The following is a 22,535-nucleotide window of genomic DNA, read 5'->3' on the forward strand; positions in this document are numbered from 1 at the left end:
GAGGGCCAAACTTGGGTCATCAGGCACGGCAGCAAACACCTTTATCTCAACGGCCCAACCCATTTATTACTTAAAAAAGAAGAAACAAGTTCTTAGGAATCTTTGTTAAGCCTATGAAAATGTTTTGACGCAACATCTCTAGCGGCAAAGACAAGACCTCAGAGAAGACCGTGAACAACAATCAGTACGTTTTGTGTTTGTCATCTAAGCAGTGCTTCCTGTTTGGATTGGAACCTTTCTATGGGAGGGGTGGGGGCGGGGACAGTGATGGCGGCTACAACTCAGTTAGTGCCTAGTACTATAATCACATCCATTACTGACAAACTGAGTAAACAAATCCCTTCATTATCTAGAATCCGAGTCTAAGCCGGAATTTGTTAGATACCTAGCCTTCGGTCTTACGTATTGAAATATCAATGTGCCTTCTGAGGAACGGGGTTTCTCTTACTGACACCCGACGTAGTGGAAGTATGATAAATATCCTGGTACCAAGACTTCACCAGTAAACCCCGGTCCGCTTCATTCCTCTGTGTGCTTCAGTGACTCAGGGCAGTCTAGTAAACATATTAGACAAGCATGACTTAGAAACCTGGCTACTGGCAGAAATAGCTAAAATCCAGTGTGAAAAGTTTGCTTTAGTCTCTTGGATGCAGGATTAAATTCAGAGTAAATGTAATTTTGAAAGGGTTTTTCACATTTTTCTTTTTCACTCTCTTTCTTTCTTTCTTTTTCAATGCTGGGATTGAACCCAGGGCTAACAAGCCCCCCGGGGGAGGGGGGAATATATATATACACACACACACACACACACACACACACACATACACACACACACACACACACACACACACACACACACACACACACACACACAAAATTTCAGTGTAATAGCTCAGTTCCATAGTGGGGGAGGAGAAGGGAGACAAGTTGGAAACAAACAAATGAAGCTCATAGGAGAAAATAGCTCCTCTGAGGGGAGCCGCATGCTTTGATACTCATGGCAGCCGCATGAGGAAGCAGCCTAAAATTAGCAGGATGGGCAAGCCCAGGAGGGGAAGCCAGGCAGCCTTCTCCGCCCTCTACAAGTGAGGAGTTCCCAGAGGAACCCCCTTTAGCCTCTAAAGCCTCTGCTGGTGACAGGTAAGGTCCCCACTGGGGTTAAAGCAACCTCCCTCCCTCTCTGTCGTTTTCCTCCCTCCCTTCTCCCCTCCCTCCCTCCCCACAAATCCCTCCCCCCTCCCACCATCCTCCTCTCCCTTCCCCTACATGCTGGTTCATTCTTTCTGTTGTGATTTTTTTTGCTTTGTTTTGTTTTTGAGACAGGGTCTCACTTGTAGTCCAGGCTGACCTCAAGTTTACCATCTAGTTGTCTCAGCCTCCTAGTTCGTAGGATTACAGATGTGGGCTAGCATATTCAGAGAAGAGAGAGGAAAGGAGAGGTGGGGGTGGGGGTGGGAAGATTTCTTAGGAGGACATCCAGAGACCTGAAAGGTTTGCTTTTACCAATGGATGGTGCTTTCAATGATCTAGTTATTAAGAGATCCACACTAGAAATCTCATATCCATTTTAAATCCGTATCTCCATCCAAACTGCCCACTTCCACACTACTGAATTGGGGCTCTCTAGCATGTGCCTTCTTCAAGTGCTAAAATGCCTGAGAAAATCTGTGAAGCATGTGGAAGATGCCACTGATGAGAGAGGGATAAGGAAATGCAGAGCCAGAGGATTCAACGTGATGTAGACAAGACCAGTGGAGGCAACAGGGAACCTTCTCCATGGCTGAAATACAGAACAGTTGAGCTGACTGAGAACCGATGACAGACTCCTGGGGAGAGTTAGAATTTTATCTGAGGTATTTCATAAAGAATTAGGCATTGATATCTACTGTAATTGATAGCTGCAGCACTTGAGAGATGGGCATAGAAGGAACAAGAGTTTGAGTCAGCTTTGGCTACACAGCAAGTTTGAAATAAGTCTGGGCTCCCTGAGAGAGACTCTGTCAATGAATGAGTGAATGAATGCATGATTAGATTTGCAAACCATTCTCAGTCAAGATAGTAACCTATCATTCTCCATTGGCTGGTTGGTTTTGAGACAGGGTCTTACTCTGTGGCTCAGATAGGCCTCAGACTCTTGACTTTTCTGCCTCACCCTCCCAAGCCCTGAGAATATATATGTCCATCTTACCTAGCTTCCACTGTCCTTACTACAGATGTGGTGATGTGATGAAGCTCTAGCCCATCGATCCATAACTTTCTGTGCCTTTCTGAAATCTATTTTCATATGTCTTTTTTCTTTTTTAAAAGCTACAAATTTTCATTGATGCTAGAACTTTCCAGAGGTAGTGAAAAAGGATCTTCCCAGGCTTAATATGAAGGGATTGTACAAAGGAACAAAGGAATAACAGAATTCAGAATTAAAACAATAACTTTAATGGACTATAATACACATACAATACAATCACATATTCACAGTATTCATTTCCATGAGTTTGAAAATATTTACAGGATTGTGCAAATTACAACCACTATTAAACAGTTTTAGAACATCACACACACACACACACACACACACACACACACACACACACACACACAAAGCGCTCTTTCCCTCCATCTTTGGGTCCATAGCCCCAAGGAACCACTGACTTAATATTTGCTTCTGTAGATTTGTCTATTCTGGGCTTTTCATATAAGTGGAATCCTGATTAGTAGTAGTGGTAGTAGTAGTAGTAGTAGTAGTAGTAGTAGTGTGTTTCTTTTTAAGATACTTAAGTGTGGAGCAAGAGAAAAGTAACTTCCTCCATTGAAGTATTGGCCGTTGATTTCACTATTACCTCTAGTGTCCACTCGCAGTGAACACCCATAGCCATTCCTTTAAGATTGTTCACTTGTGAAGGCAGCACAGGGTTGAGTGTTTCTCAATGATGACTTTTAGGATTTTTACTTTTTTATACATATGGGTGTTTTGCCAGCATGTATATTTGTACATCACAGTTTTATATTGCCTGAAGAAGAGAGTACCAAATTCCTCAGACCGGAGTTACAGTTATGATTGTTAGCTGCCTTGTGGTTGCTGAGAATCAAACCCAGGTCCTCTGGAAGAGCAGTCAGTGCTCTTAACTCCTGAGCCACCTTCAAGTCCCAATGATGATTTGTATTTGATGAGAGTCTGAAGGAAGATCTGATTTAATGACACATATCTGTTTAGGATATCATTGGAGGTATAGGTATAGTTTCTCGGGTTACACATTCTGTTTGTCTATTTCTCAAGACAAGGTTTCTCTGTGTAGCTCTGGCTGACCTGGAACTCACTCTGTATACTAGGCTGGCCTAGAACTCCAAGATCTGCCAGCCACTGCCTCCAGAGTGCTGGGATTAAAGGTGTGGGCCACCACACACAGCTTGGTTATACATTCTGTAAGTGAATCATGAAGAGGGTAGTGTGTCTGGGCTGTATGCTAAGTATTAGCATCTTACTCAATATTTCTTTCCTTCTACTTTCAACGTTAGACATCTAATCATAACATTAAACCCACAAAGCAGATTAGAAGATAGCCTCAACAGAGCAGAGTGCTTTAAGCAGACGAATCAGTAAGTATGTGCTTATAAAAGTGGGAAAGGGGGATACAGTTGTATCCACATAAAGCACATAAGACAGCTATGACAGTGTTTCATAAAAGCTGTGGAAGTGGTTTCAGGTTCTGGACCAGGAAGCATCAATCGTAAAGTCAAGTTCAAACTAACATCAAGTAGCATCTGGGGTCCTCAATTATCTGCAGTTCTAGACTGGGAATAGTAATACTGGTGTGTGTGGGGGGTGTAGACATGTCTCCAAGGGTAAGAGTGCTTACTGTAACAAATGAAGCCACGAGTTGGATCCTAGCACTCATGTAAAAGGCATAGAGTAGATGTTATAATTAGTTGTTTAACACTGAAAGTACAAGGAAAGAATATTTACATACACAGGGTGGGGATGTGGCAAGAATATAGGACTAGGTAAAATGCCATGTCCATTGCTTATACAGTTCAATTATTTTTTTAAATTTTTTATTTATTTGAGTACACACTAGCTGTCTTCAGACACACCAGACGAGGGCATCGGATCCCATTACAGATGGTTGTGAGCCACCATGTGGTTGCTGGGAATTGAACTCAGGTCCTCTGGAAGAGCAGTCAGTGCTCTTAACCTCTGAGCTATGTCTCCAGCCCCCTACAGTTCAATTCTTTATGGCAAGGTCGCCATGACACACTTTCCTTGGAGATGTTTGTTTCCTGCTAAATATGACGTACTGAATTACAGGACTGAGTTCTAGGGAAGTCCACTTGGTTGACTGTCGTAGACCTTGTAGCTTGTAATTATCTTGACAAAACTGACAGGTTCCACTGTCTGGCCTTCAGCCTTCCAAGCTCAGACTCATAAACATTGTTTTTACCCCCAAAATTCTCAAAGTAGCCCCCCCCTCCGCCACCCTCATTCCTGAGGATCGAACCTGGGCCTTCTGCCTGGGTACTCCACCAGCCACAATTCCAAGTTGTTCATTTACACTCCTATTTGTTTGTTTTCAGAGACAGCATCTCACTGTGTAGCCCTGGCTGGCCTGAACTCACTATGGAGACAAGGCTGGTCTTGAGTTCACAGAGATCCTCCTGACTCTGCCTTCTGAATGCTAGAATAAAGGCAAGTGCCACATACCCCCAATCTGTTGATTTGCAGAGACAAAAAGGCTCTAAGTAAATCTTACGGCATGGTGTGTTTGTCTGTTTGCCAACTTGTTTGTTTCCCTCATAAAGAAACTCAAAGCATCACTTCTCAGCCTTTTGGCTAAGATCAAGTGTAGAAACCCAAAGTCAAGAGTGCTGCTAGGCAGGGAAAACCAAGTAGCTGATCCACGGCCTATAGTGCCAGGCTGTTGATTTTGAGCTCCCATCTTCACTGTTTGGAGCGGCAGAGTGAGCAGTGCTGACCATTTCTCCCTTTGCCCTTTGTATCTCTCATCCCCATCACTTCCTGGGATTTAGCTGCACAGAGCACAGGATATCTGCATTCATTAACTGAATGGATATAGATCCGGTCAACCAGCTACAGCCAGACGACAAGTTTTCCTCCTTGTGTTCTTGAGACGCTGGGGAAGGGGCTAGGAAGCATTTTTGTTTGTTTTAACTATTTTTACTCTATGAAAACCCTACACCCACATGAGAAGTATTTACTAATAAATAATATGAAAATTTATTTATGATAGGATCTCACTGTATAGCTCAGACTGGTCTTGAATTCAAAAATCATTCTGTCTCAGTCCAGCAAGTTTTGAGATTATAGACAGTTGCCTTCACTCCTGACTTTAGAAGCTTTTAAAAGTATAGCTTAGGTGTTGAGGAGATGGCTTGGTAAAATGCTTGCTGCATAAGCACAAAGACCTGAGTTCTGATTCAAGGCAACTATCTAAAAAGCCAGGCCTGACATAGTACCTTGTGTATGCTGTGTGTGTAGGGTGGGGCAGTGGCAGGCCCTGAGGCTTGCTCCCAGCCAGTCAGATGATCAGAGAGCTGCAGGTTCAGTGAGAGAAAAGGTGAACAGTAATAAGGAAAAACACCCTACGCTGGCTTCTGGCATGACCCCTGAATACACGTCTTCACACACACACATACACACACACACACACACACACAGACAAATACACACACATTCAGAGAGAGAGAGAGAGAGAGAGAGAGAGAGAGAGAGAGAAAGGCAGGCAGGCAGACACTGGGTTTCTCTGTTCCTCTGTGTAACTGCCCTGGCTGCCCTAGATCTCATTGAATCATGGGATTAAAAAGGTGTACCACCACTGCCTGGCTATTTTTGTTTTTTATTGTGTGTGTCCATTCGTGTGTGGGTACGTGCCTACTGTGGTACACTATGGAGGTCAGAGGACAATTTTCGGAGTCAGTTTTTGCCTTCCACCACTATGAAGCAGGTTCTCTCTGTTTCATTTTTCTTGTTTCTGTTTTATTAGTTTATTAGTTTTATTAGTGGTATCTGTGTACATGTGTGTGCATGAAAGTGTACACCCCCACACACATGTAAAGATCAGAGGACAGCTCTCAGGAATCAGTCAGTGTTCTTCCACTTTGCAATTGTTATTTCTGGTCTGAACATTTACTACAGGCTAACTGACTCATGAGCTTCCAGATGGTTCCGTCTCCACCTCCCGCTTTGCTGTAGGAGTGCTGGGGTTTCAGGTTTGCGGCAGCACATTTGGCCTTTTTAAGTGGACTTTGGCGATTGAGGATTAAACCAGGAGGTCAGGCTTGCACTACAAGTGTTTACCTGCGGTGCCACCTTGCTGGCCTCTTAATAGACTTTTGTTTGTTTTGCTTTCAGAGACAGGGTTTCTCTGTGTAGCCCTGGCTATACTAGAACTAGCTCTGTAGACCAGGCTGACCTTAAACTCAGAGATCCACCTGCCTCTGCCTCCTGAGTCCTGGAGTTAAAGGTGTGAGCCCTCCGCCCCATGTCACCCAAGCAGCTCTAGTTATGGTCTTAGAACACTACTGTGGTGTATTTAACATCTCTCCCAGTTGACTGTCTTTGGGAGCATTTATTTGGTAGATCTATGTCGATGTATCTTGTTCCATCGGAGGCATTAATATGCATTAACTTAGTCTTTTGAACAATTCAGGACCATGAAAAAATTAAGATAGTCTCTCCACTTTCCAAGATTTCTCCCCTATAAATCATTTAAATTGAAGAATAGTTTTGTGAGTCTGTGTTGACGGCTACACTTAGACATACATCCTTTATTTAGATTAAATGAGGGAAAAAAAGATACTAATACTGTCAGTTATTACGTTTTTGTCATAAAACACATACCATAGACTGATGTCCCTGCTCTGACGTTTGTCACCACTCTATTTGGCTACACAGGTCTTGTTTGATACCTGACCTGACAGATCAAATTATAATTTAAAGACTTTAGCTATGTTTAGCCCCTTGGCAGTGGTTCAGTTGACAATCCAGAATTCAGAAACAGATGTTTCCAGAGCACAGTAACGAGATAGAAACATTTTCCTGTTTATCTTCAGCGTGAGTCCGAACTTGGTTGATCAGGATTGGTTTAAGTCACCTGATTCACATCTTGCATGAACAGCTCCCCCTCCCCATGTTGCAGAAGTTCATCACTCTTGGCACTAATTGGCATTCTTGTTGTCAGCCTCAGAAAAGCTGCCAAGGCCCGAGTCAGACTGGAAACCCGAAACTGCAGCAGGGCCTGAGTCATCAGTCTTAGGCGGCCCATTCAGCCGTTGGCTTTTCTTTAAATTTATGGCTCAGTACAAGTACAGGAACTTCACCACCTGTGACTTTACACCGCAGACCAGATAATGGACCTCTCACTTTTTTTTTTTTTTCTGTTTCTTACTTTAACAATTTTAATAATAGAGTCTTGCAGTAAAGTCATGGCTAGCCCAGAACTCACATTGTGGTCCAAAGCACCTCAGAACTTACGGTGATTCTCTCGCCTCTGCTTCCAGAGTACTGGGATTACAGATACACAGTGCTAACAAACACCGGGCTTAAGATACATTTTTGCAATAAGAGTGGTGATTAACATGTGCCACTCGATGCCCACTCCCGATACTTCTGCCGCTCGCCTGTGCCCGGGAAGCTGCCCCTACTTGGGGGTCATGATGGGCAGCAAGATGGCTTCCACCACCAGGGGCGTGCAGGAAGTGAAGCCACATGCTCCATTAACAAAGTTCCCTAACAGAAAAGACAAACCTAAACTCAGTGAGTGCCTCAGAAGCTTTGAGATCTGTTGTGCTACCCTCCCACTCCTCTGTAATTTCACAGCATTCTAAAGGAAATATGTCCCCAGTTTTATTGATGCATCAGGGGCCACCAGACACTGCAGAAATAATAAAATCATTACCTCAGAAAGACAGGAAGAAACCTATGTCTCAAGAGGAAATGGAATTTATCCAGCGTGGGGGTCCAGAGTGATCGTCATCGTGGCTGCTGCTTGTCACCAGGCAGAAGGATTAGCTTTACAATAAAGGACTTCCACAACGTCAAATGAAAAGCCATATTTTAAACAACTTTAATAACTATTCTGTAAGCAGAACGAAGTATAGAAACTCCAGGTGGTCACTTGTATCTTCTACTTTATGTATCTTGGTCACTTCCCCCACAAGCTGACCTGTACACTTATAAAAGTCTACATTTTTAAATGTTAGCCTGTTAACTTACTCTTGGTTATGAAGTGTTACCAGTGATGAGCTATTAAAAGCACATAGTATGTAAAAAAAAAAAAAAAGTGCCGTTCACTTGCAAGGAGCCAGGCATTGATGGAAGAGTATTAATATTTTCACATTAAGAATTCCTTATGTATGTAGTTCCCACAGTTTCCCCTTTAAAATTTATTTGTTTACTTTTTTGCCTATTTGTTTACCTAGGGTCTCAAGGTGTTGCCCAAACTGGTCTCAAACTCTGGATTCAAATAATCTTCCCACCAGAATGCCGGCACTTTAGGGGCACCTCACTGTACCTGGCTTCCCATTTTTTAGAAACGAATAAACGGAAGCATAAAGAGATTCAACAACTTGCTAGAAGTTTCTCAGACAGTAAGTGATAGAATTAGAATCTGACTCTAAATACAATTATGTTTTGCCCATTATAGCATGTATTTGATTTCTTCTTTTGTATCTTCCTATGTACCCCAGACCTTTGTGGGATGCACAGCTGTGTAGGTGTGAGCTCATGTGCGTGCCTGTGGAGGCCAGTGGACAACCTCAGACGGTGTTCCTTAAGCACTGTCCACCTTACTTTTGAGACAGGTTTCTCACCCTGACCTGGAACTTGCCAAGTAGACTATGCTGACCAGGGGGTTCTGGGAATTGGCTTGTTTCTGCCCCCCCCACCCCCGTGCTGAGATTACAAGCTCACATTATCATGCTCAGCTTTAAAAAAAAAAATGGTTTCTAAACTGAACGTGGTGGCTCATACCTTTAATCCCAGTACTCAGGAGGCAGAAGCAGGCAGATCGCTGTGAGTTTGAGACCAGCCTGGTCTACATAGTGAGTTCCAGGACAGCTAGCACTACACAGTAAAAACCTGTCTCAAAAAGTAAAACAAAAAATCTGACTTTGTATTTTATGAGATGGGACTTCCTCATAGTAGCTAAGTTTATAGCTGGTCTTTGCTACTTTGTGGGTTCTTCTTTTTCCCACCTCTTATCCCCTTGGTTTCACCCCTATCACTAGATAGGAAAGAAAGAAGGATAGAGGGAGAGAGAAAGGCCCTTGAATCTAATTTCTCTTTTCTTGTTTCTTCTTCGAGTATAACCACTAACAAACCACAACCCATCCCTCCTATAGGGCACTAGCATTTATATACCTTCTGAAAAGTTCCCAGAATTCCAAAGGTCACACAATTGCAGAAACTATCTGCAGCTGACAAAACCACACCTCTGCTAGAGCACGAGGCAAATCACAGTCAGCTGCTGAGGACAGTCCATAGCAGACTCCCATCCCTACACCTGGGATTAAATGAAAGCACATTCTAGTATTTCTGTATCTTTTAAAGAAACCAAAATTCCAGAATTCTCACTACACCAGGGAATACAGATGGGGGATAAATGACCAGGATAAATGACCTTTAAAGTACAGTTTATGAAACAATTCAATTTATATTTCAATGGATAAAATAAACCAGTCTTATTCTCAACAATTCTCATCACTCTGTAAAATAATGTTTATAGCAATTATTATCTAGAGGTATAAAATAATCTTCAAGGGTTTCTTTCAGCTGCATATTCTGCTCAGTGTTGTTCCTGATGTGGGTTTTACTGCTGGTGTGTCCTCACATACAAAATAATCACAATAAAGACCAGCCTTGGGAACAATACTGTTCTGTTACTTTTGTTTTTATTTAGTTGTTCATAGGATGGACCTTACCATATTGTCCAGGCTGCTTTGCAATCCTGGCTCCAACATTCCTCCTACCTCAGACTCCCAAATAGCTAGGGCTACAAAAGTTTGAGCCAAGGCAGCTGCTTGTTTTGACTGGCATTGTGACTGAAAATAAAAAGATGAAATGCTAGCCCAGGGTTGGTGGCACCCATCTTTAATCCCAGAACTTGGGAGATAGAGGCAGGTGGATCTCTGAGCTTCAGACCAGACTAGTCTACAGAGTTCCAGGACAGCCAGAGCTACATAGTGAGGATCTGTCTCAAAAAACCGAGAGATTTAAAAGATTGTAGCTAAACACCTTCACATGCTTGAGCCTTCTAGTTTGCAGACAGATACAGAGAGAATTGCTATTGTTACCTAGATTGACTATGTTGCTTCTTTGACCCCTACAGAGAGTAAAACACCTGGACTGCAAGGGACTTGAAAGAACTTTAGAGAGAGTTAGTAGCCATCACAATCCAACATTACCACATGTCTCCTTGTTATTCTACCTCTGCCAAGGTTCGCCCAATCCCAAACTGATCCCTAAACTATGACTAACAGGTGTGAACGCCACAGCTGAAGCTGGGCTTTGCTGGCAGAGGGAAGAACTTGGCTTCGGCATCCAGCAGACCCGGGTGTGAGTAACAGCACCAAGTGGCTTTGTACAAATTTCTTCTCTGATCTTTAGTATCTTCCTCTATAAAGATAATGACATAGTACATCTCAAATGATCTTTTTCAGACCCTTGAGTCTGCAAAAACCATAGAGGCATGTTATTTATCTTTTCAAGTTCATCCTCCATAAAATAGGGGTAATGACCCAGATTTCCTGAGTTGAATTGTCCTTATATTAACCAGAGCAACAAAAACAAAGCTTGGCTGTTGGCCTAGGATTATAGCATGGCTCACAGAGCAAAGGGCCTCATCCCATTGGTCTGCGTTTCAAAGAGTAAATCCAATCAGGAGTCAGTAACAAGTAATTGAAATCTTGATATAAGTTAGTGTATATTAGGTGTTTCCAATAGATTCTTTACTTCTGGGATAATTGGAAAGCTAGAGCTGGCTCCCCAAAATCAAGGCGTGGGAGTGGACAGAGTTGCCCTCTTAGGATCAGGAGTTGTTACCAATAGAAGCAAGAAAAACTAAAAAAGAAGAAAAAAGAACCCAAAACAGAAAACCATCTTATCTTCATGGGGCAGAACGAAATCAAGGACAAAAATTAAAACAAAGGCGGTGGGGAGGCAATCAGGAAGAGTGACCATTGCCAGAGATGCTGCTGAGACATAAAGGACCCCAGGGAAGGCATCTTTGAAGGGCTCCTTGAAGAAGGTGGACATCTAACAACAGCAAGCCTATTCCAAATGTGAGGGCTCCCCCTCTAAGCCAGAAACTGAGTGTTCGCTGAGCCAACAGCTCACATGGCTCTCCACTTTGTGACCAGTACACAGTGAATAGTCAAGCATTTTTAGCCCTCTCTTTCATTTGACGTAGTTTCTCCTAGCATTTGGTGGGTTAAATATCATAACCCATTATTATTATTATGGATCAGGTATCATTAGGGATAACTTAGCCACCATTGGAGAGATTTTAGGCCATTCGATCTCTTGTAACACATAGGAAGTGCTAAGTGAATATGTATTGAATTAGGGGCATAGTTTGGGACAACTGAATACTGTACACTTCATCTTCATGGCATGCCACAAGCAGACAGTTGTTACCTGGCTGTTTTGTGCTGTCTTGACAAGTTAATTGTGTGGTTAAAATGTTTTATGGGGAAGCTGGGCAGAGTGCCGCATGTCTTTAATCCCAGCAGTTGGGAGGCAGAGCCAAGCAGATCTCCGAATTCAAGGCTAGACTGTTCTTCATAATGAGTTCTAGAACATCGTAGAGAGACCCTGTCTCAAAAATAAACAAAAACAAACAAACAAAATTTATTGGGGGGGGGGACTGGAAACTTGACTCGGCAGTTAAGAGTGTTTACTGCTCTGCCAGAGGACTGGAGGAAGGATTGTTCCCAGCACTCAGAGCAAGTGTCTCTGAGTATAACATGCAACTCCAGCTTCCGGGGAATCCAGTGCCCTCCTCTGGCCTTCTCAGGCATATGTGTATATACACAGATACACATAAAGGACACCCCCTCCCCCAACACACTCACACACACATACCACACACACACACTCACACACACACACACCACACACACACACACTCACAGATACTCACACACATACACACACACTCACACACACACACACCACACACACACACTCACAGATACTCACACACATACACACACACTCACACACACTCACACTCACAGATACACACACACTCACACACACACTCACACACACTCACACTCACAGATACTCACACACACTCACACACACACACTCACACACACACACACACATCTATTAAAACATGTTTTTATGGGTCTTAATTTCCAGGAATTTGCCTGGGTATACAATGAAAGTTTAATTCAGCAACGTAAGAGGAACTGGGCAAGGCAGTACATGCCTGCAATCCCAGTGCTTAGGAACTGGAGGCAGAGGGATGAAAAATTCAAAGAAACAGGCTGTCAGTAGTTGTTTAATTATAGGCCAGAGAAACAGTGAGCAAAGGGATAGGCAAGAAGGAAGTGTTGGAGTAACTTTTTGCTGAAGACAGGATTTGTTCAGAGGAGTGTTTGGTGAGACCTATTGTTACAGGACCAGGGTGACACATTTCTAATTATAACTGGGCTTTTTAACACACAGCAATTGCACACACATGTTGGACACTGTGTGGTTATTTCATTATGTGATGTTTCTTCTTACTCCCGACTAGAACACTACAATATGGCCAGGTGGGCAGCAAAATAGATTTGTCTACAGTCTGCTGTGCACCATGCAGAGTTTTTGTGCTTAAAGCTCTCTGCAACACCATTTATTTACATGGCCCTGTTAGTGGCCACATTTTGAATTGAAGCTTACTGCCTAGGCTGGAAGATGAAGGGAAGGAGTTTCAAATGAACACACATACTGATTACCTCAGACCAGGAGAATGTTTAGACTGGGCTTTAAATAACTCATTCTTGGTTTGAAATGAAGAGCAGTTTGGAGACGAACATGATGGATGAAAAAGCAGAATAAAGTGATTTTTTTTTAAAGTCTTCCGCCATTCAAGTATGTCACCTTTACTTGTCAGGGAGTTCACCATGTCCAGAAAACACCATATGACTAGATCTAGATTCCGGTACAAATGTGAACTCAGATCAGCAATTCTCAATCCCTTTGGGCAGAGAACAACCTTTTCACAGGGATCACATATTAGATACTCACAGTATAACCCAGAACAGTAGGGGAAATCACGGTTATGAAGTAGCAGTGAAAATAATTTTATGGTTGGGAGTCAGCACAATATGAGGAACCAGAGGAAAGGGTCACAGCATGAGGTGCTTGGGAAGCAGTGGTTAGATGATACTAAATACAGATTCTCTTTGCATCTTTCATAGCTTACATTCTCCACACTCTGTCTTCATGCTCCTCTTTTTAGCAACAGAGTCATGCTACCTGATGTATTTCTAATTTCATGACAAACTACATATAATGAGATGACGATTCCCCAGAAACGTGTCTAATTGCTATTTCTTTTTTTCTATTAATTTATTTATTCACTTTACATCCCAATCACTGCCCTCTCCCAGTCCCTGCCTCATACTGCGCCCCCGACCCCACCCCAATTTGTTGCTATTTCAGTCAATTAATTTTATTAAGGTATGTGTCTTACACTGTTTTTCTGTTCTCTTCCTTTCTGTAAAATAAACACCAAAGGCCATAGGAGCAAAGTAATACATTTCACAACTTCTTTGCCCATCAAAACATAAAAGTCAAGATGAAGTTTCCTTTGTCTCATTTGTAGCTCTTTTTACTGACTGGAATAAGTATGCTCTGTGCACAGACTGTGGGAACCAATGAAAAGAGAAGAATACATTCTAAGTTAGAAGACCAGTGGTCAAATGCACCACAGCTTGCGATCCGGCATCCCACTGGTCTGGTTACTTTAGGAAAGCCATACTTCTTTAACTTAATCGTCCCAGTATATGAAGATAACATTAAACCTTGGGATTGCTGGAAATAAAAGGAAAGGGACTCTCAAAGTTAGAAAACCTGGCTCCTGCCAATAGCAGTACTTGAGAGGCAGGCAGATCTGTGAGTTCAGGACAGCCAGCGCTACATAGAGAAACCATGTATTGAAAAACAAACAAACAAATGAAACATTGTTTCCCATTTCACCTGTTGTTAGTGTAAATGTGGTTACTCAGATCATGAAGAACAGCATTGAACTTTGATTCCGAGGTGACCTTGTAGCTCAAAAATAGACTCTGAGTGGGATCACCCAGAGCCTGACTTACTAGCTCATTCCACACTAACGTTCTACAGTGCGAGCTTCACTCCATTTTCCCAGCCCTATCTTGCAAAAATGGAAGATTATTGACTCGTGGGAATGTGTTCAGAAATAGCACTTAAAACGTTCAAACTTCGTATCAAATGAACAATGCCATTAAACGGTTTCAGCAAATCATTGTAATGAATACAAACCCGAAAGAGCCCTTCCTGTCAGTCAGTTCCCTACCTCTGAGTAGCTGGTCCATACTTGTCTGCAGAGCAAGCAAGCCATGTTGCAGGCTAAAATCTGACAGTAGGGAGTGTTCAAAAGCATCTCCTTTCCTCACCCACTGAAGTTTTCCTTCATTTTGTTTGTCTAATTATCCAGAAGGATTCCAGTGTGTCAGTCAGAAACATAACTTAAAGTTGAATATAGAATGTCTTTTACTAAAGTATTTACTAAAAACAAGGCATGTTTCATATTTGTTTTATCCTTAGTCTCTTTAACAAAATTGTTGAGAGTGGGAACATTTTATTATTTTGCAGTGGTTATGGGCGTAGATTTAATTTTGGCTCAAGTATTTACTTGTGTGAACTTGAACATGTTTTTAATCTCTTTTGAGATCTCAGAATGTCACACACTGAAAGAATGCATTAAGTCAAGTACAACCTACATGAAGCTCCCAGCTACACTACTAGTGCACAACACGGAACACTAGTTTGTTTGTTTGTTTGTTTGTTTTTTCTTTTTTCTTTTTTTAGGAGCTGGGGACCGAACCCAGGGCCTTGCGCTCTACCACTGAGCTAAATCCCCAACCCCTATGTTTGTTTGTTTTTTAACCAAAATGACAAATTAATATCTTTGAGATTATGTACCTGATACTAATTGTTTTGGTTTTTGTAACTCAGTGGTAGTCACAGAATACTTTTTAAAAAAAGTTTTTTTTATTCCTTGAGAATTTCATACAACATGGTTTGATCTTTGGTTTCTCTTGCCTAGCTGCTCCTAGGTATATTCATTCCCCCCCCCCCCAACTTGGAGTTTGCTTTTCTTTCCCCGGTTTGTGTTGCTCAACTACTCTTAGGAGCTGGGCTTGCCCTGGAGAGTAGTCTGCCCACCAGGGGTCTCACATCACTAAAGAAAACTGACTCTTCCTCTCCTGGTATCAAATTCCAGTCATTCCTCAGCTAGTGGTGGCATTCCGTGCTGACTTCCCCAGCTCCACAGTGGTTTTATTTTATTTTAGGTTTTTGTTTGTTTGTTTGTTTGTTTGTTTTGGTGGGTTTACATGGGTCTGTTGAATGTGGTCACAATTGCTGTGAGTTCCTAGGTACAACGGTCCCGCTGCACCCAAGAAAACCCACCATTTCCTTGATGCTATCTACTACCTCTGACTCTTAAAACCTTTCTGCCTCCTCTTTCAAAGATCTCTGAGGCCTGACATTCCACATTCTCATTCTTTTGTTTTTTAACCAGAAAGTTTGGCCAATTGTAGGCCACATACCAAGTGCAGAAATGTGAAAATCTGAACACACACATCCTAAATCAACTAGCTGACTTTGGGCTTTGTTCTCATCTAATATGTGAATAACCGAGGTCATCTGCCAAATAGATATTTCCCTGCATTGTGTGCATTCATCGTATATGGTACTATGGTTCATGTACAGGGTGTTTATCATTCATCTTTGCGTGTATTTGCATGTTTCTGTGCATACACACACATGTGCTGCAAATTTAGCCCAGAGGCTCATGCAAACTATATACACACTTTACCATTCAGGTACATGCCCAGTCTCAGGGAATCACTTCCACAAAGTTGTAGGAACAGAGACTAGAGAGATGGCTCAGAAGTTAAGAATGCTTACTGCTCTTATGTAGGACCTGGGTTCAAATCCCAGAACCCACGTAGTAGTTTTTTTTTCCAGCACCCATGTTGGGATATTCACTATTACTGCCTGTAACTCTAGCTTTCTGGCACTTGATACCTTCTTCTGGGCCCCACACAAGTGACATACACTGTCACAGACACACATACACATAATTAAAAAAAAAATCTTTTGGCAGGGCAGTGGTGGCTCATGCCTTTCATCCCAGCTCTCGGGAGGCCGAGGCAGGTGAGTCTCTGAGTTCTAGGCCAACCTGGTCTACAGAATGGGTTCTGGGACAGCCAATACTGTGCAGAGAAACCCTGTCTCAAACAAAACAAAGTCTTTTAAAGTTCTGGAAACAGACTTTTTTCTCTTGGAAGTAATACTTTCTATTCAATATAAACTTTGATATGTTTGGAAATAAGCTGCACTCTCAATATTCATGCCAACAGTACAGTAAAATAAATATTTCACTGTGTTACTAAAAAACCACACCGTAATGCTTTACCCTAAAACTGGGGTTACAAACTCAAAGTACTTAGTAATAGTAACCAATTGTTCCCCCACATTTACTTAACTAAATGTTTTACCCATAGTCTCTGTTTTGCACCAAATAAAGGCCTTTCTATGTTTTATGCCCTTAAACTCTGTTTTTCAGAATTCCTTGTTCTTAATTTATTTTTGCCTAGCATATAAAGCAACAAGTTTCCTCGTTGTCACGTCCATCATCCAATGGTGTTGTCATACACACTCAGTTTGGGTTGATGTTCTTTAGAATTTTCTGTCTAAGCTCTCTTATGTCATCTGAGAGGCCGACCCTGTCTGTGTCCTCAGTCAGCACAGTCATTACCTACCCCCACCCCCACTGGAGGCTAGTCCCACAGACTGGGCTATTAAAGTCGACCCGAAAGAGCAATGTGTTCTAAGTGACTGTCCCTGGATCTGCGAAGGAACCCTGTAAATACCCTTCATTACTCAGGCTGGGCCGGGTCACATTTCCTCCACATTGCTTTTGTGGCTGACACAGTCAGGCCGTGACGGCTGGGCTTTAGATGATCCTGGTTGATTGATCCAGGGATGGTGCCTCTCCTGATACAGGTAATACAGCAGCTTTCCTTGTTAGACTCATGCTTACAAAGAGATGTTCTGTTTAGCTTTGAAAAAAAAATTGTTAAGAGCTCTTGTAACTAAATGCATTTTTGAACTGACCATTTTTAGGCTTTTGCTTTCACTTTTTTGTTTTTAGTTTTCCCAGGTAAATGGTTTTTAAGGCCAAAAAGAAGCTTCTTAAGAATCTCGTTGTATTTCTCAGTTACATCAGAGGGTTTGGCAACAGTCTATGTCCTACTACCTATCTCTTATTCGGAATGGTCAAAAACTTGTCTCTAGGGTGAAACTTGTTTTCATTGTAAAAATCTGGAAGATGAATTTATATTGGTAGTCTTTAAATATGATCCTAGAGGGGGTAACAATTACAAAACTATGAACTTTAAACCAAAGACTATTAAAACTTTGGTACATGGGAGCAGCTCGTTTTAGACATTGGAATTTATAGCAATACAGAAAATAGCAAATCAAAATGTTGTATGAATCTCCTAGAATCCCCCAGTATGGAAATTCATGTCTCTCCTCCAAGTGAAGACAACTCTGTTGTAGACGATTCCTTGGACTATAGCTCATCCCGGGGTGACTAAGCTGTGTCTCTAGCTCATAACAGAATTAAGGAAACCGCTGAAGTCAAGCAGAAAGTCTGGCTCAAAACATAGTAACTCACAGGGGGCTGGGCAGTACTGCCTTGTGAGGAAGGCTTACAACATGTAACCTTGTATCTGTTGTCATTAGTAAGTTAATCTGGGACTAGGCTAGGTTTTTCAGCGCTTTAAGAATTCTTCTTTGTACCAATAAACACTGATGAAATTTAGGAGGCCTGTGGCATAACATTTGCTAATAAGCAAGACAGACTAAGGCTAAACCTAGAATGAGAGTTTTAGATGTGATAAGCAAAACACTTGCCTCAGAATTTCTGAATAATAGCTAAGATACTTGACTGACTCAAATACCTAATACTTAGCTTTATTAAGAGCCTAAGAATGCATACGAGATGGTGTTTGTTTTTGAAAATGTCACAAAGAGGAGAGATAGAGATAGACAGACAGACAGAATGAGCACGGGACTTTTTGGTTTCTTCTGTAATTCTTTTATATTTTAAAAAGATTTTAGTGCTTTGTATATATTCCTAGTTTCACTGTCTTACTGGTCAGTCTTTGAACATGGGTCTCTTCCCAACTTGGTATTTTATCCATAAATAAAAGGTAAGCTTAAGAGCCTGTTTTCAGGGAAGTGAAATGTTCCCTCATAGCTGATATAAGCATTTCCCCCTGGAAGATGGATTTGTGGTCCACTATTTGCTCCTCAAAATAGAAGTCTCACTTTTCCATGTCTCCACCGAAGACCCAGCAACACTGATACTGACTATGGCTTAAGACTTAGATGGGATGGAAGGTCTTCATTTGTTTTGATGATGCTGGCAGGGTGGGATTGAACCCAAGGCCTTGTGAGTGCTGAGTAAGCGCTCTGGCACTAAGTTGGGTCTTCCCCAACCCAAGACCCACTTTCTTGCTGTTGGTTTGGTTTTTATTTTATAAGAAAGGGTCTCTCTCTGCAGCCCAGTCATGCAAGCTGGCCTTGAATTCACAACAGTCCTCCTGCCTCAGCCTCCCAACTACAAAGCTTACAAGAGTGTGTTGCTTTGGAGTGGTGGTGGCAAACGCCTTTGATCGCAGCACTAGTCGGGCAAGGCAGGTGGATCTGTCTGTGAGTTCGAGGCCAGCCTGGTCGCCAGAACTACCACGATATGTCAAAGTTAAATAGTCCTGATGTTCAGAGAGACTGGGAGAATAAACAGTGTGAGATACGGAAGTGGAATGTGGCCTCAAGATAACTGAAGGGGAGAAAGGCCTCTCTTTTATAAGCTTCATGACGGCAGGGAGATGTGAGCATCTTGCACACTCTTTATGCACACTGCATGAGACATGGTGAAAGTAAGTAAAGATTTATTGATGTAAATTGATGAATGAATATAAAGAAAATTGCACATATAGGAGGCAGAGGCAGGTGGATTGCTATGAATTTGAGGCCATGCCAGCCTTTCTGGTCTACAGAGTGAGTTCCAGGACAGCCAGATCTGCAGAGGAACCATTAAAAAAAAAAAAAAAAGGTAAGAAACTTGTAAACAGTTGTGTGAGGTTGTGTGATTTAGCAACAAAGCTAAAATTTTAACCAATCTATCTCAGGTCACAAGATTTTAAGAATAATCCTTGAGAAAAGAATTTCTGTCTTTAATCCCAACACTTATCGCTTCTCGGCCTTTTGGCTAAGATCAAGTGTAATCCCAACACTTGGGAGGCAGAGGCAGGTCAACAGAGGCCAGCCTGATCTATAAAGTGAGTTTCAGGACAGCCAAAGCTACATAGAGAAACCATGTCTCAAAGAAAAAAAGGAAAGAAAAGAAAACAAAGATAGAAAAATAATTTTCAAGATGGATTAAACTATCACTTTATCTGTACTAATAGAGATAATGTTTTCAAACTAAAACTATGAAAATTCTAAAAATCTATGAAACCAACATTAAAGAATCTCTACTTTTACAAGACTACTCTCTGAGCAGATTTTTTTTCTTTTTCTTACTGATTGGTAATGCTTACTAAAGAAAATATCTAGCATTGATTGTTTTCAAAATAATATACAGGAAGTTATTTCTGGGTACGAATATGTTAGTAAGAGTTGTATTGTGTCTGTTAGTAGTCATTTTAACTTAACAGTTTTGAGTGTGTGTATATGTGCTTATGTGCTGTGTGTGGTATGTGTGTTTATGTATGTGGTGTGTGTGTATGTGTGTGTGTGATGTGATGTGTGTGTGTGTGTGTGTGTGTGTGTGTGTGCATAGTGTGTATAGGCACATGAGTGTAGTGCTGGAGGAAGCCACAGACATCTTAGTGCTGGAGTTATGGGCAGTTGTGAGCCGCCTGATACAGGTTCTGGAAACCAAGTTCATGTCATCTATAACAGCAGTAAACACACCTGGGCACCATCCTTCCAGTTTCTTAACTTTTCTAAAAAGTACTTTTATTAATTTGAAAATTAAATGTATTTATTTCTGTGTGCGTATTGTTTGTATGTATTGTTTGTGTATATTGTATGTATGTGTTCACATGCATGTATATCATATGTATGTGTTCACATGTATGTATTTACGTATTTATATATGTATATGTTTACATGTATACATGCATGCGTGTGTATATATATGTGTGTGTGTGTATATATATGTGTGTGTGTGTGTTCACATGCACACAGCCAAGTGCATGGAAAAGCTCATTCTTTCTTTTCACCATTGAATCACAAGTATTGAATTCAAGTAAGTCATCAGCTTGGGGACAAAAGTCTTCTACCCACTGAGCTATCTTGCTAGCCCCTATTTTAACTTCTAAGCTTATCCAATTTGTGAGGTTTTATTTGGTTTGTTTTGTTTTTGGCAGGGTCTTGCTATGTTGGCCTGGAACTTGCTAGGTAGACCAGGTTGGCCTAGAACTCACAAAGATCCACCTCCCTCTGACTCCTGAGTGCTGGGATTAAAGACATGCACCACTACATCTGGCTTAATTTGTACATTTTGAAGAAGGTCTTTCAAATACATTTTTCCTGTATTTACTCTCAGGCTAATGGAGTTTTCCTCTACTTTGTCTGTAATTTGGAATCAGCTCCCGGTGGACAGACAGTTTAAAAAGGCTCTTTGATTTAAGCTATTAACTTCAGCTTCTTATTTCCTTTTCATAGGCAGACTCCCTCAGCATCGTAGTCATTAAACAAGAGTTTCAGTTTTCTGCTGATTGAAATTAAAGATATTAAACCGATGGGATGGCTCAGAGGGTAAGGATACTCACTGACAGTCTGAACTTGATTCCTGTGTCCACATGGTGAAGGTGGAAGCAGAGAATCAGTCCTGAAAGCTGTCCCTTGATCTACACACACACACACACACACACTCACACACACACTCACACACACATACTCACACACACATACACACACTCTCACACACACACATACACACACACTCTCATACACACTCACACACACATACACACTCACACACACATACACACACCACACATACACACACACACTCTCATACACACTCACACACACATACACACTCACACACACATACACACACCACACATACACACACACACTCTCATACACACTCACACACACATACACACTCACACACACATACACACACACTCTCACACACACATACACACACCACACACATACATATTCACATACACTCTCACACACACCACACACACATACACACTCACACACACACCACACACATACACACTCACACACACTCTCTCACACACACACCACACACATACACACTCTCACACACACACACCACACACATACACACTCACACATACACACTCACACACATATACACCACACACATACACACTCACACACACCACACACATACACACTCACACACACACTCACACACACCACACACATACACACTCACACACACTCACACACACACACTCACACACACCACACACATAACACTCACACACACACTCACACACACCACACACATACACACTCACACACACACACTCTCACACACACACCACACATACACACACTCACTCACACACAGACACACTTACACTCACACACACCAAACACATATACACACTCACTCACACACAGACACACTTACACTCTCACACACACCAAACACATATACACACAAACCAAACACATACACACTCACACACACACCACACACACAGACATACTCACACACACATACACACACACCATACACATACACACTCACACACACACTCTCACACATGTACTCACTCACACACCACACATACACACACTCACACACAAACATTCTCACACATACCACACACATACACACTCACACACACACACCATACATACACACACACCACACAACACACACACACTCTCACACACACCACACACATACACACTCACACACACACCACACATACACACTCACACACACTCTCTCACACACACATACACTCTCATACACACCACACACATACACACTCACACACACATACCACACATACACACACTCACACACACTCTCACACACACCACACACATGCACACACTCACACACACAGACACACTCACACACACATACACTCTCACACACACCACACACATACACACTCACACACCACACATACACACACACTCTCACACATACCACACACATACACACACACACAGACACACTCTCACACAC

At 41.9% G+C, this 22,535-nt stretch overlaps 1 pseudogene; it reads left to right on the forward strand.

The window, feature by feature from the left end:
• Positions 1-1,267: 1,267 nt before the first annotated feature.
• Positions 1,268-17,024, forward strand: Mrps36-ps1 (mitochondrial ribosomal protein S36, pseudogene 1; annotated as a pseudogene).
• Positions 17,025-22,535: the final 5,511 nt, after the last annotated feature.

Source organism: Rattus norvegicus, chromosome 20 (assembly GCF_036323735.1).
Source record: "Rattus norvegicus strain BN/NHsdMcwi chromosome 20, GRCr8, whole genome shotgun sequence".
Classification (NCBI taxonomy): Eukaryota; Metazoa; Chordata; class Mammalia; order Rodentia; family Muridae; genus Rattus; species Rattus norvegicus.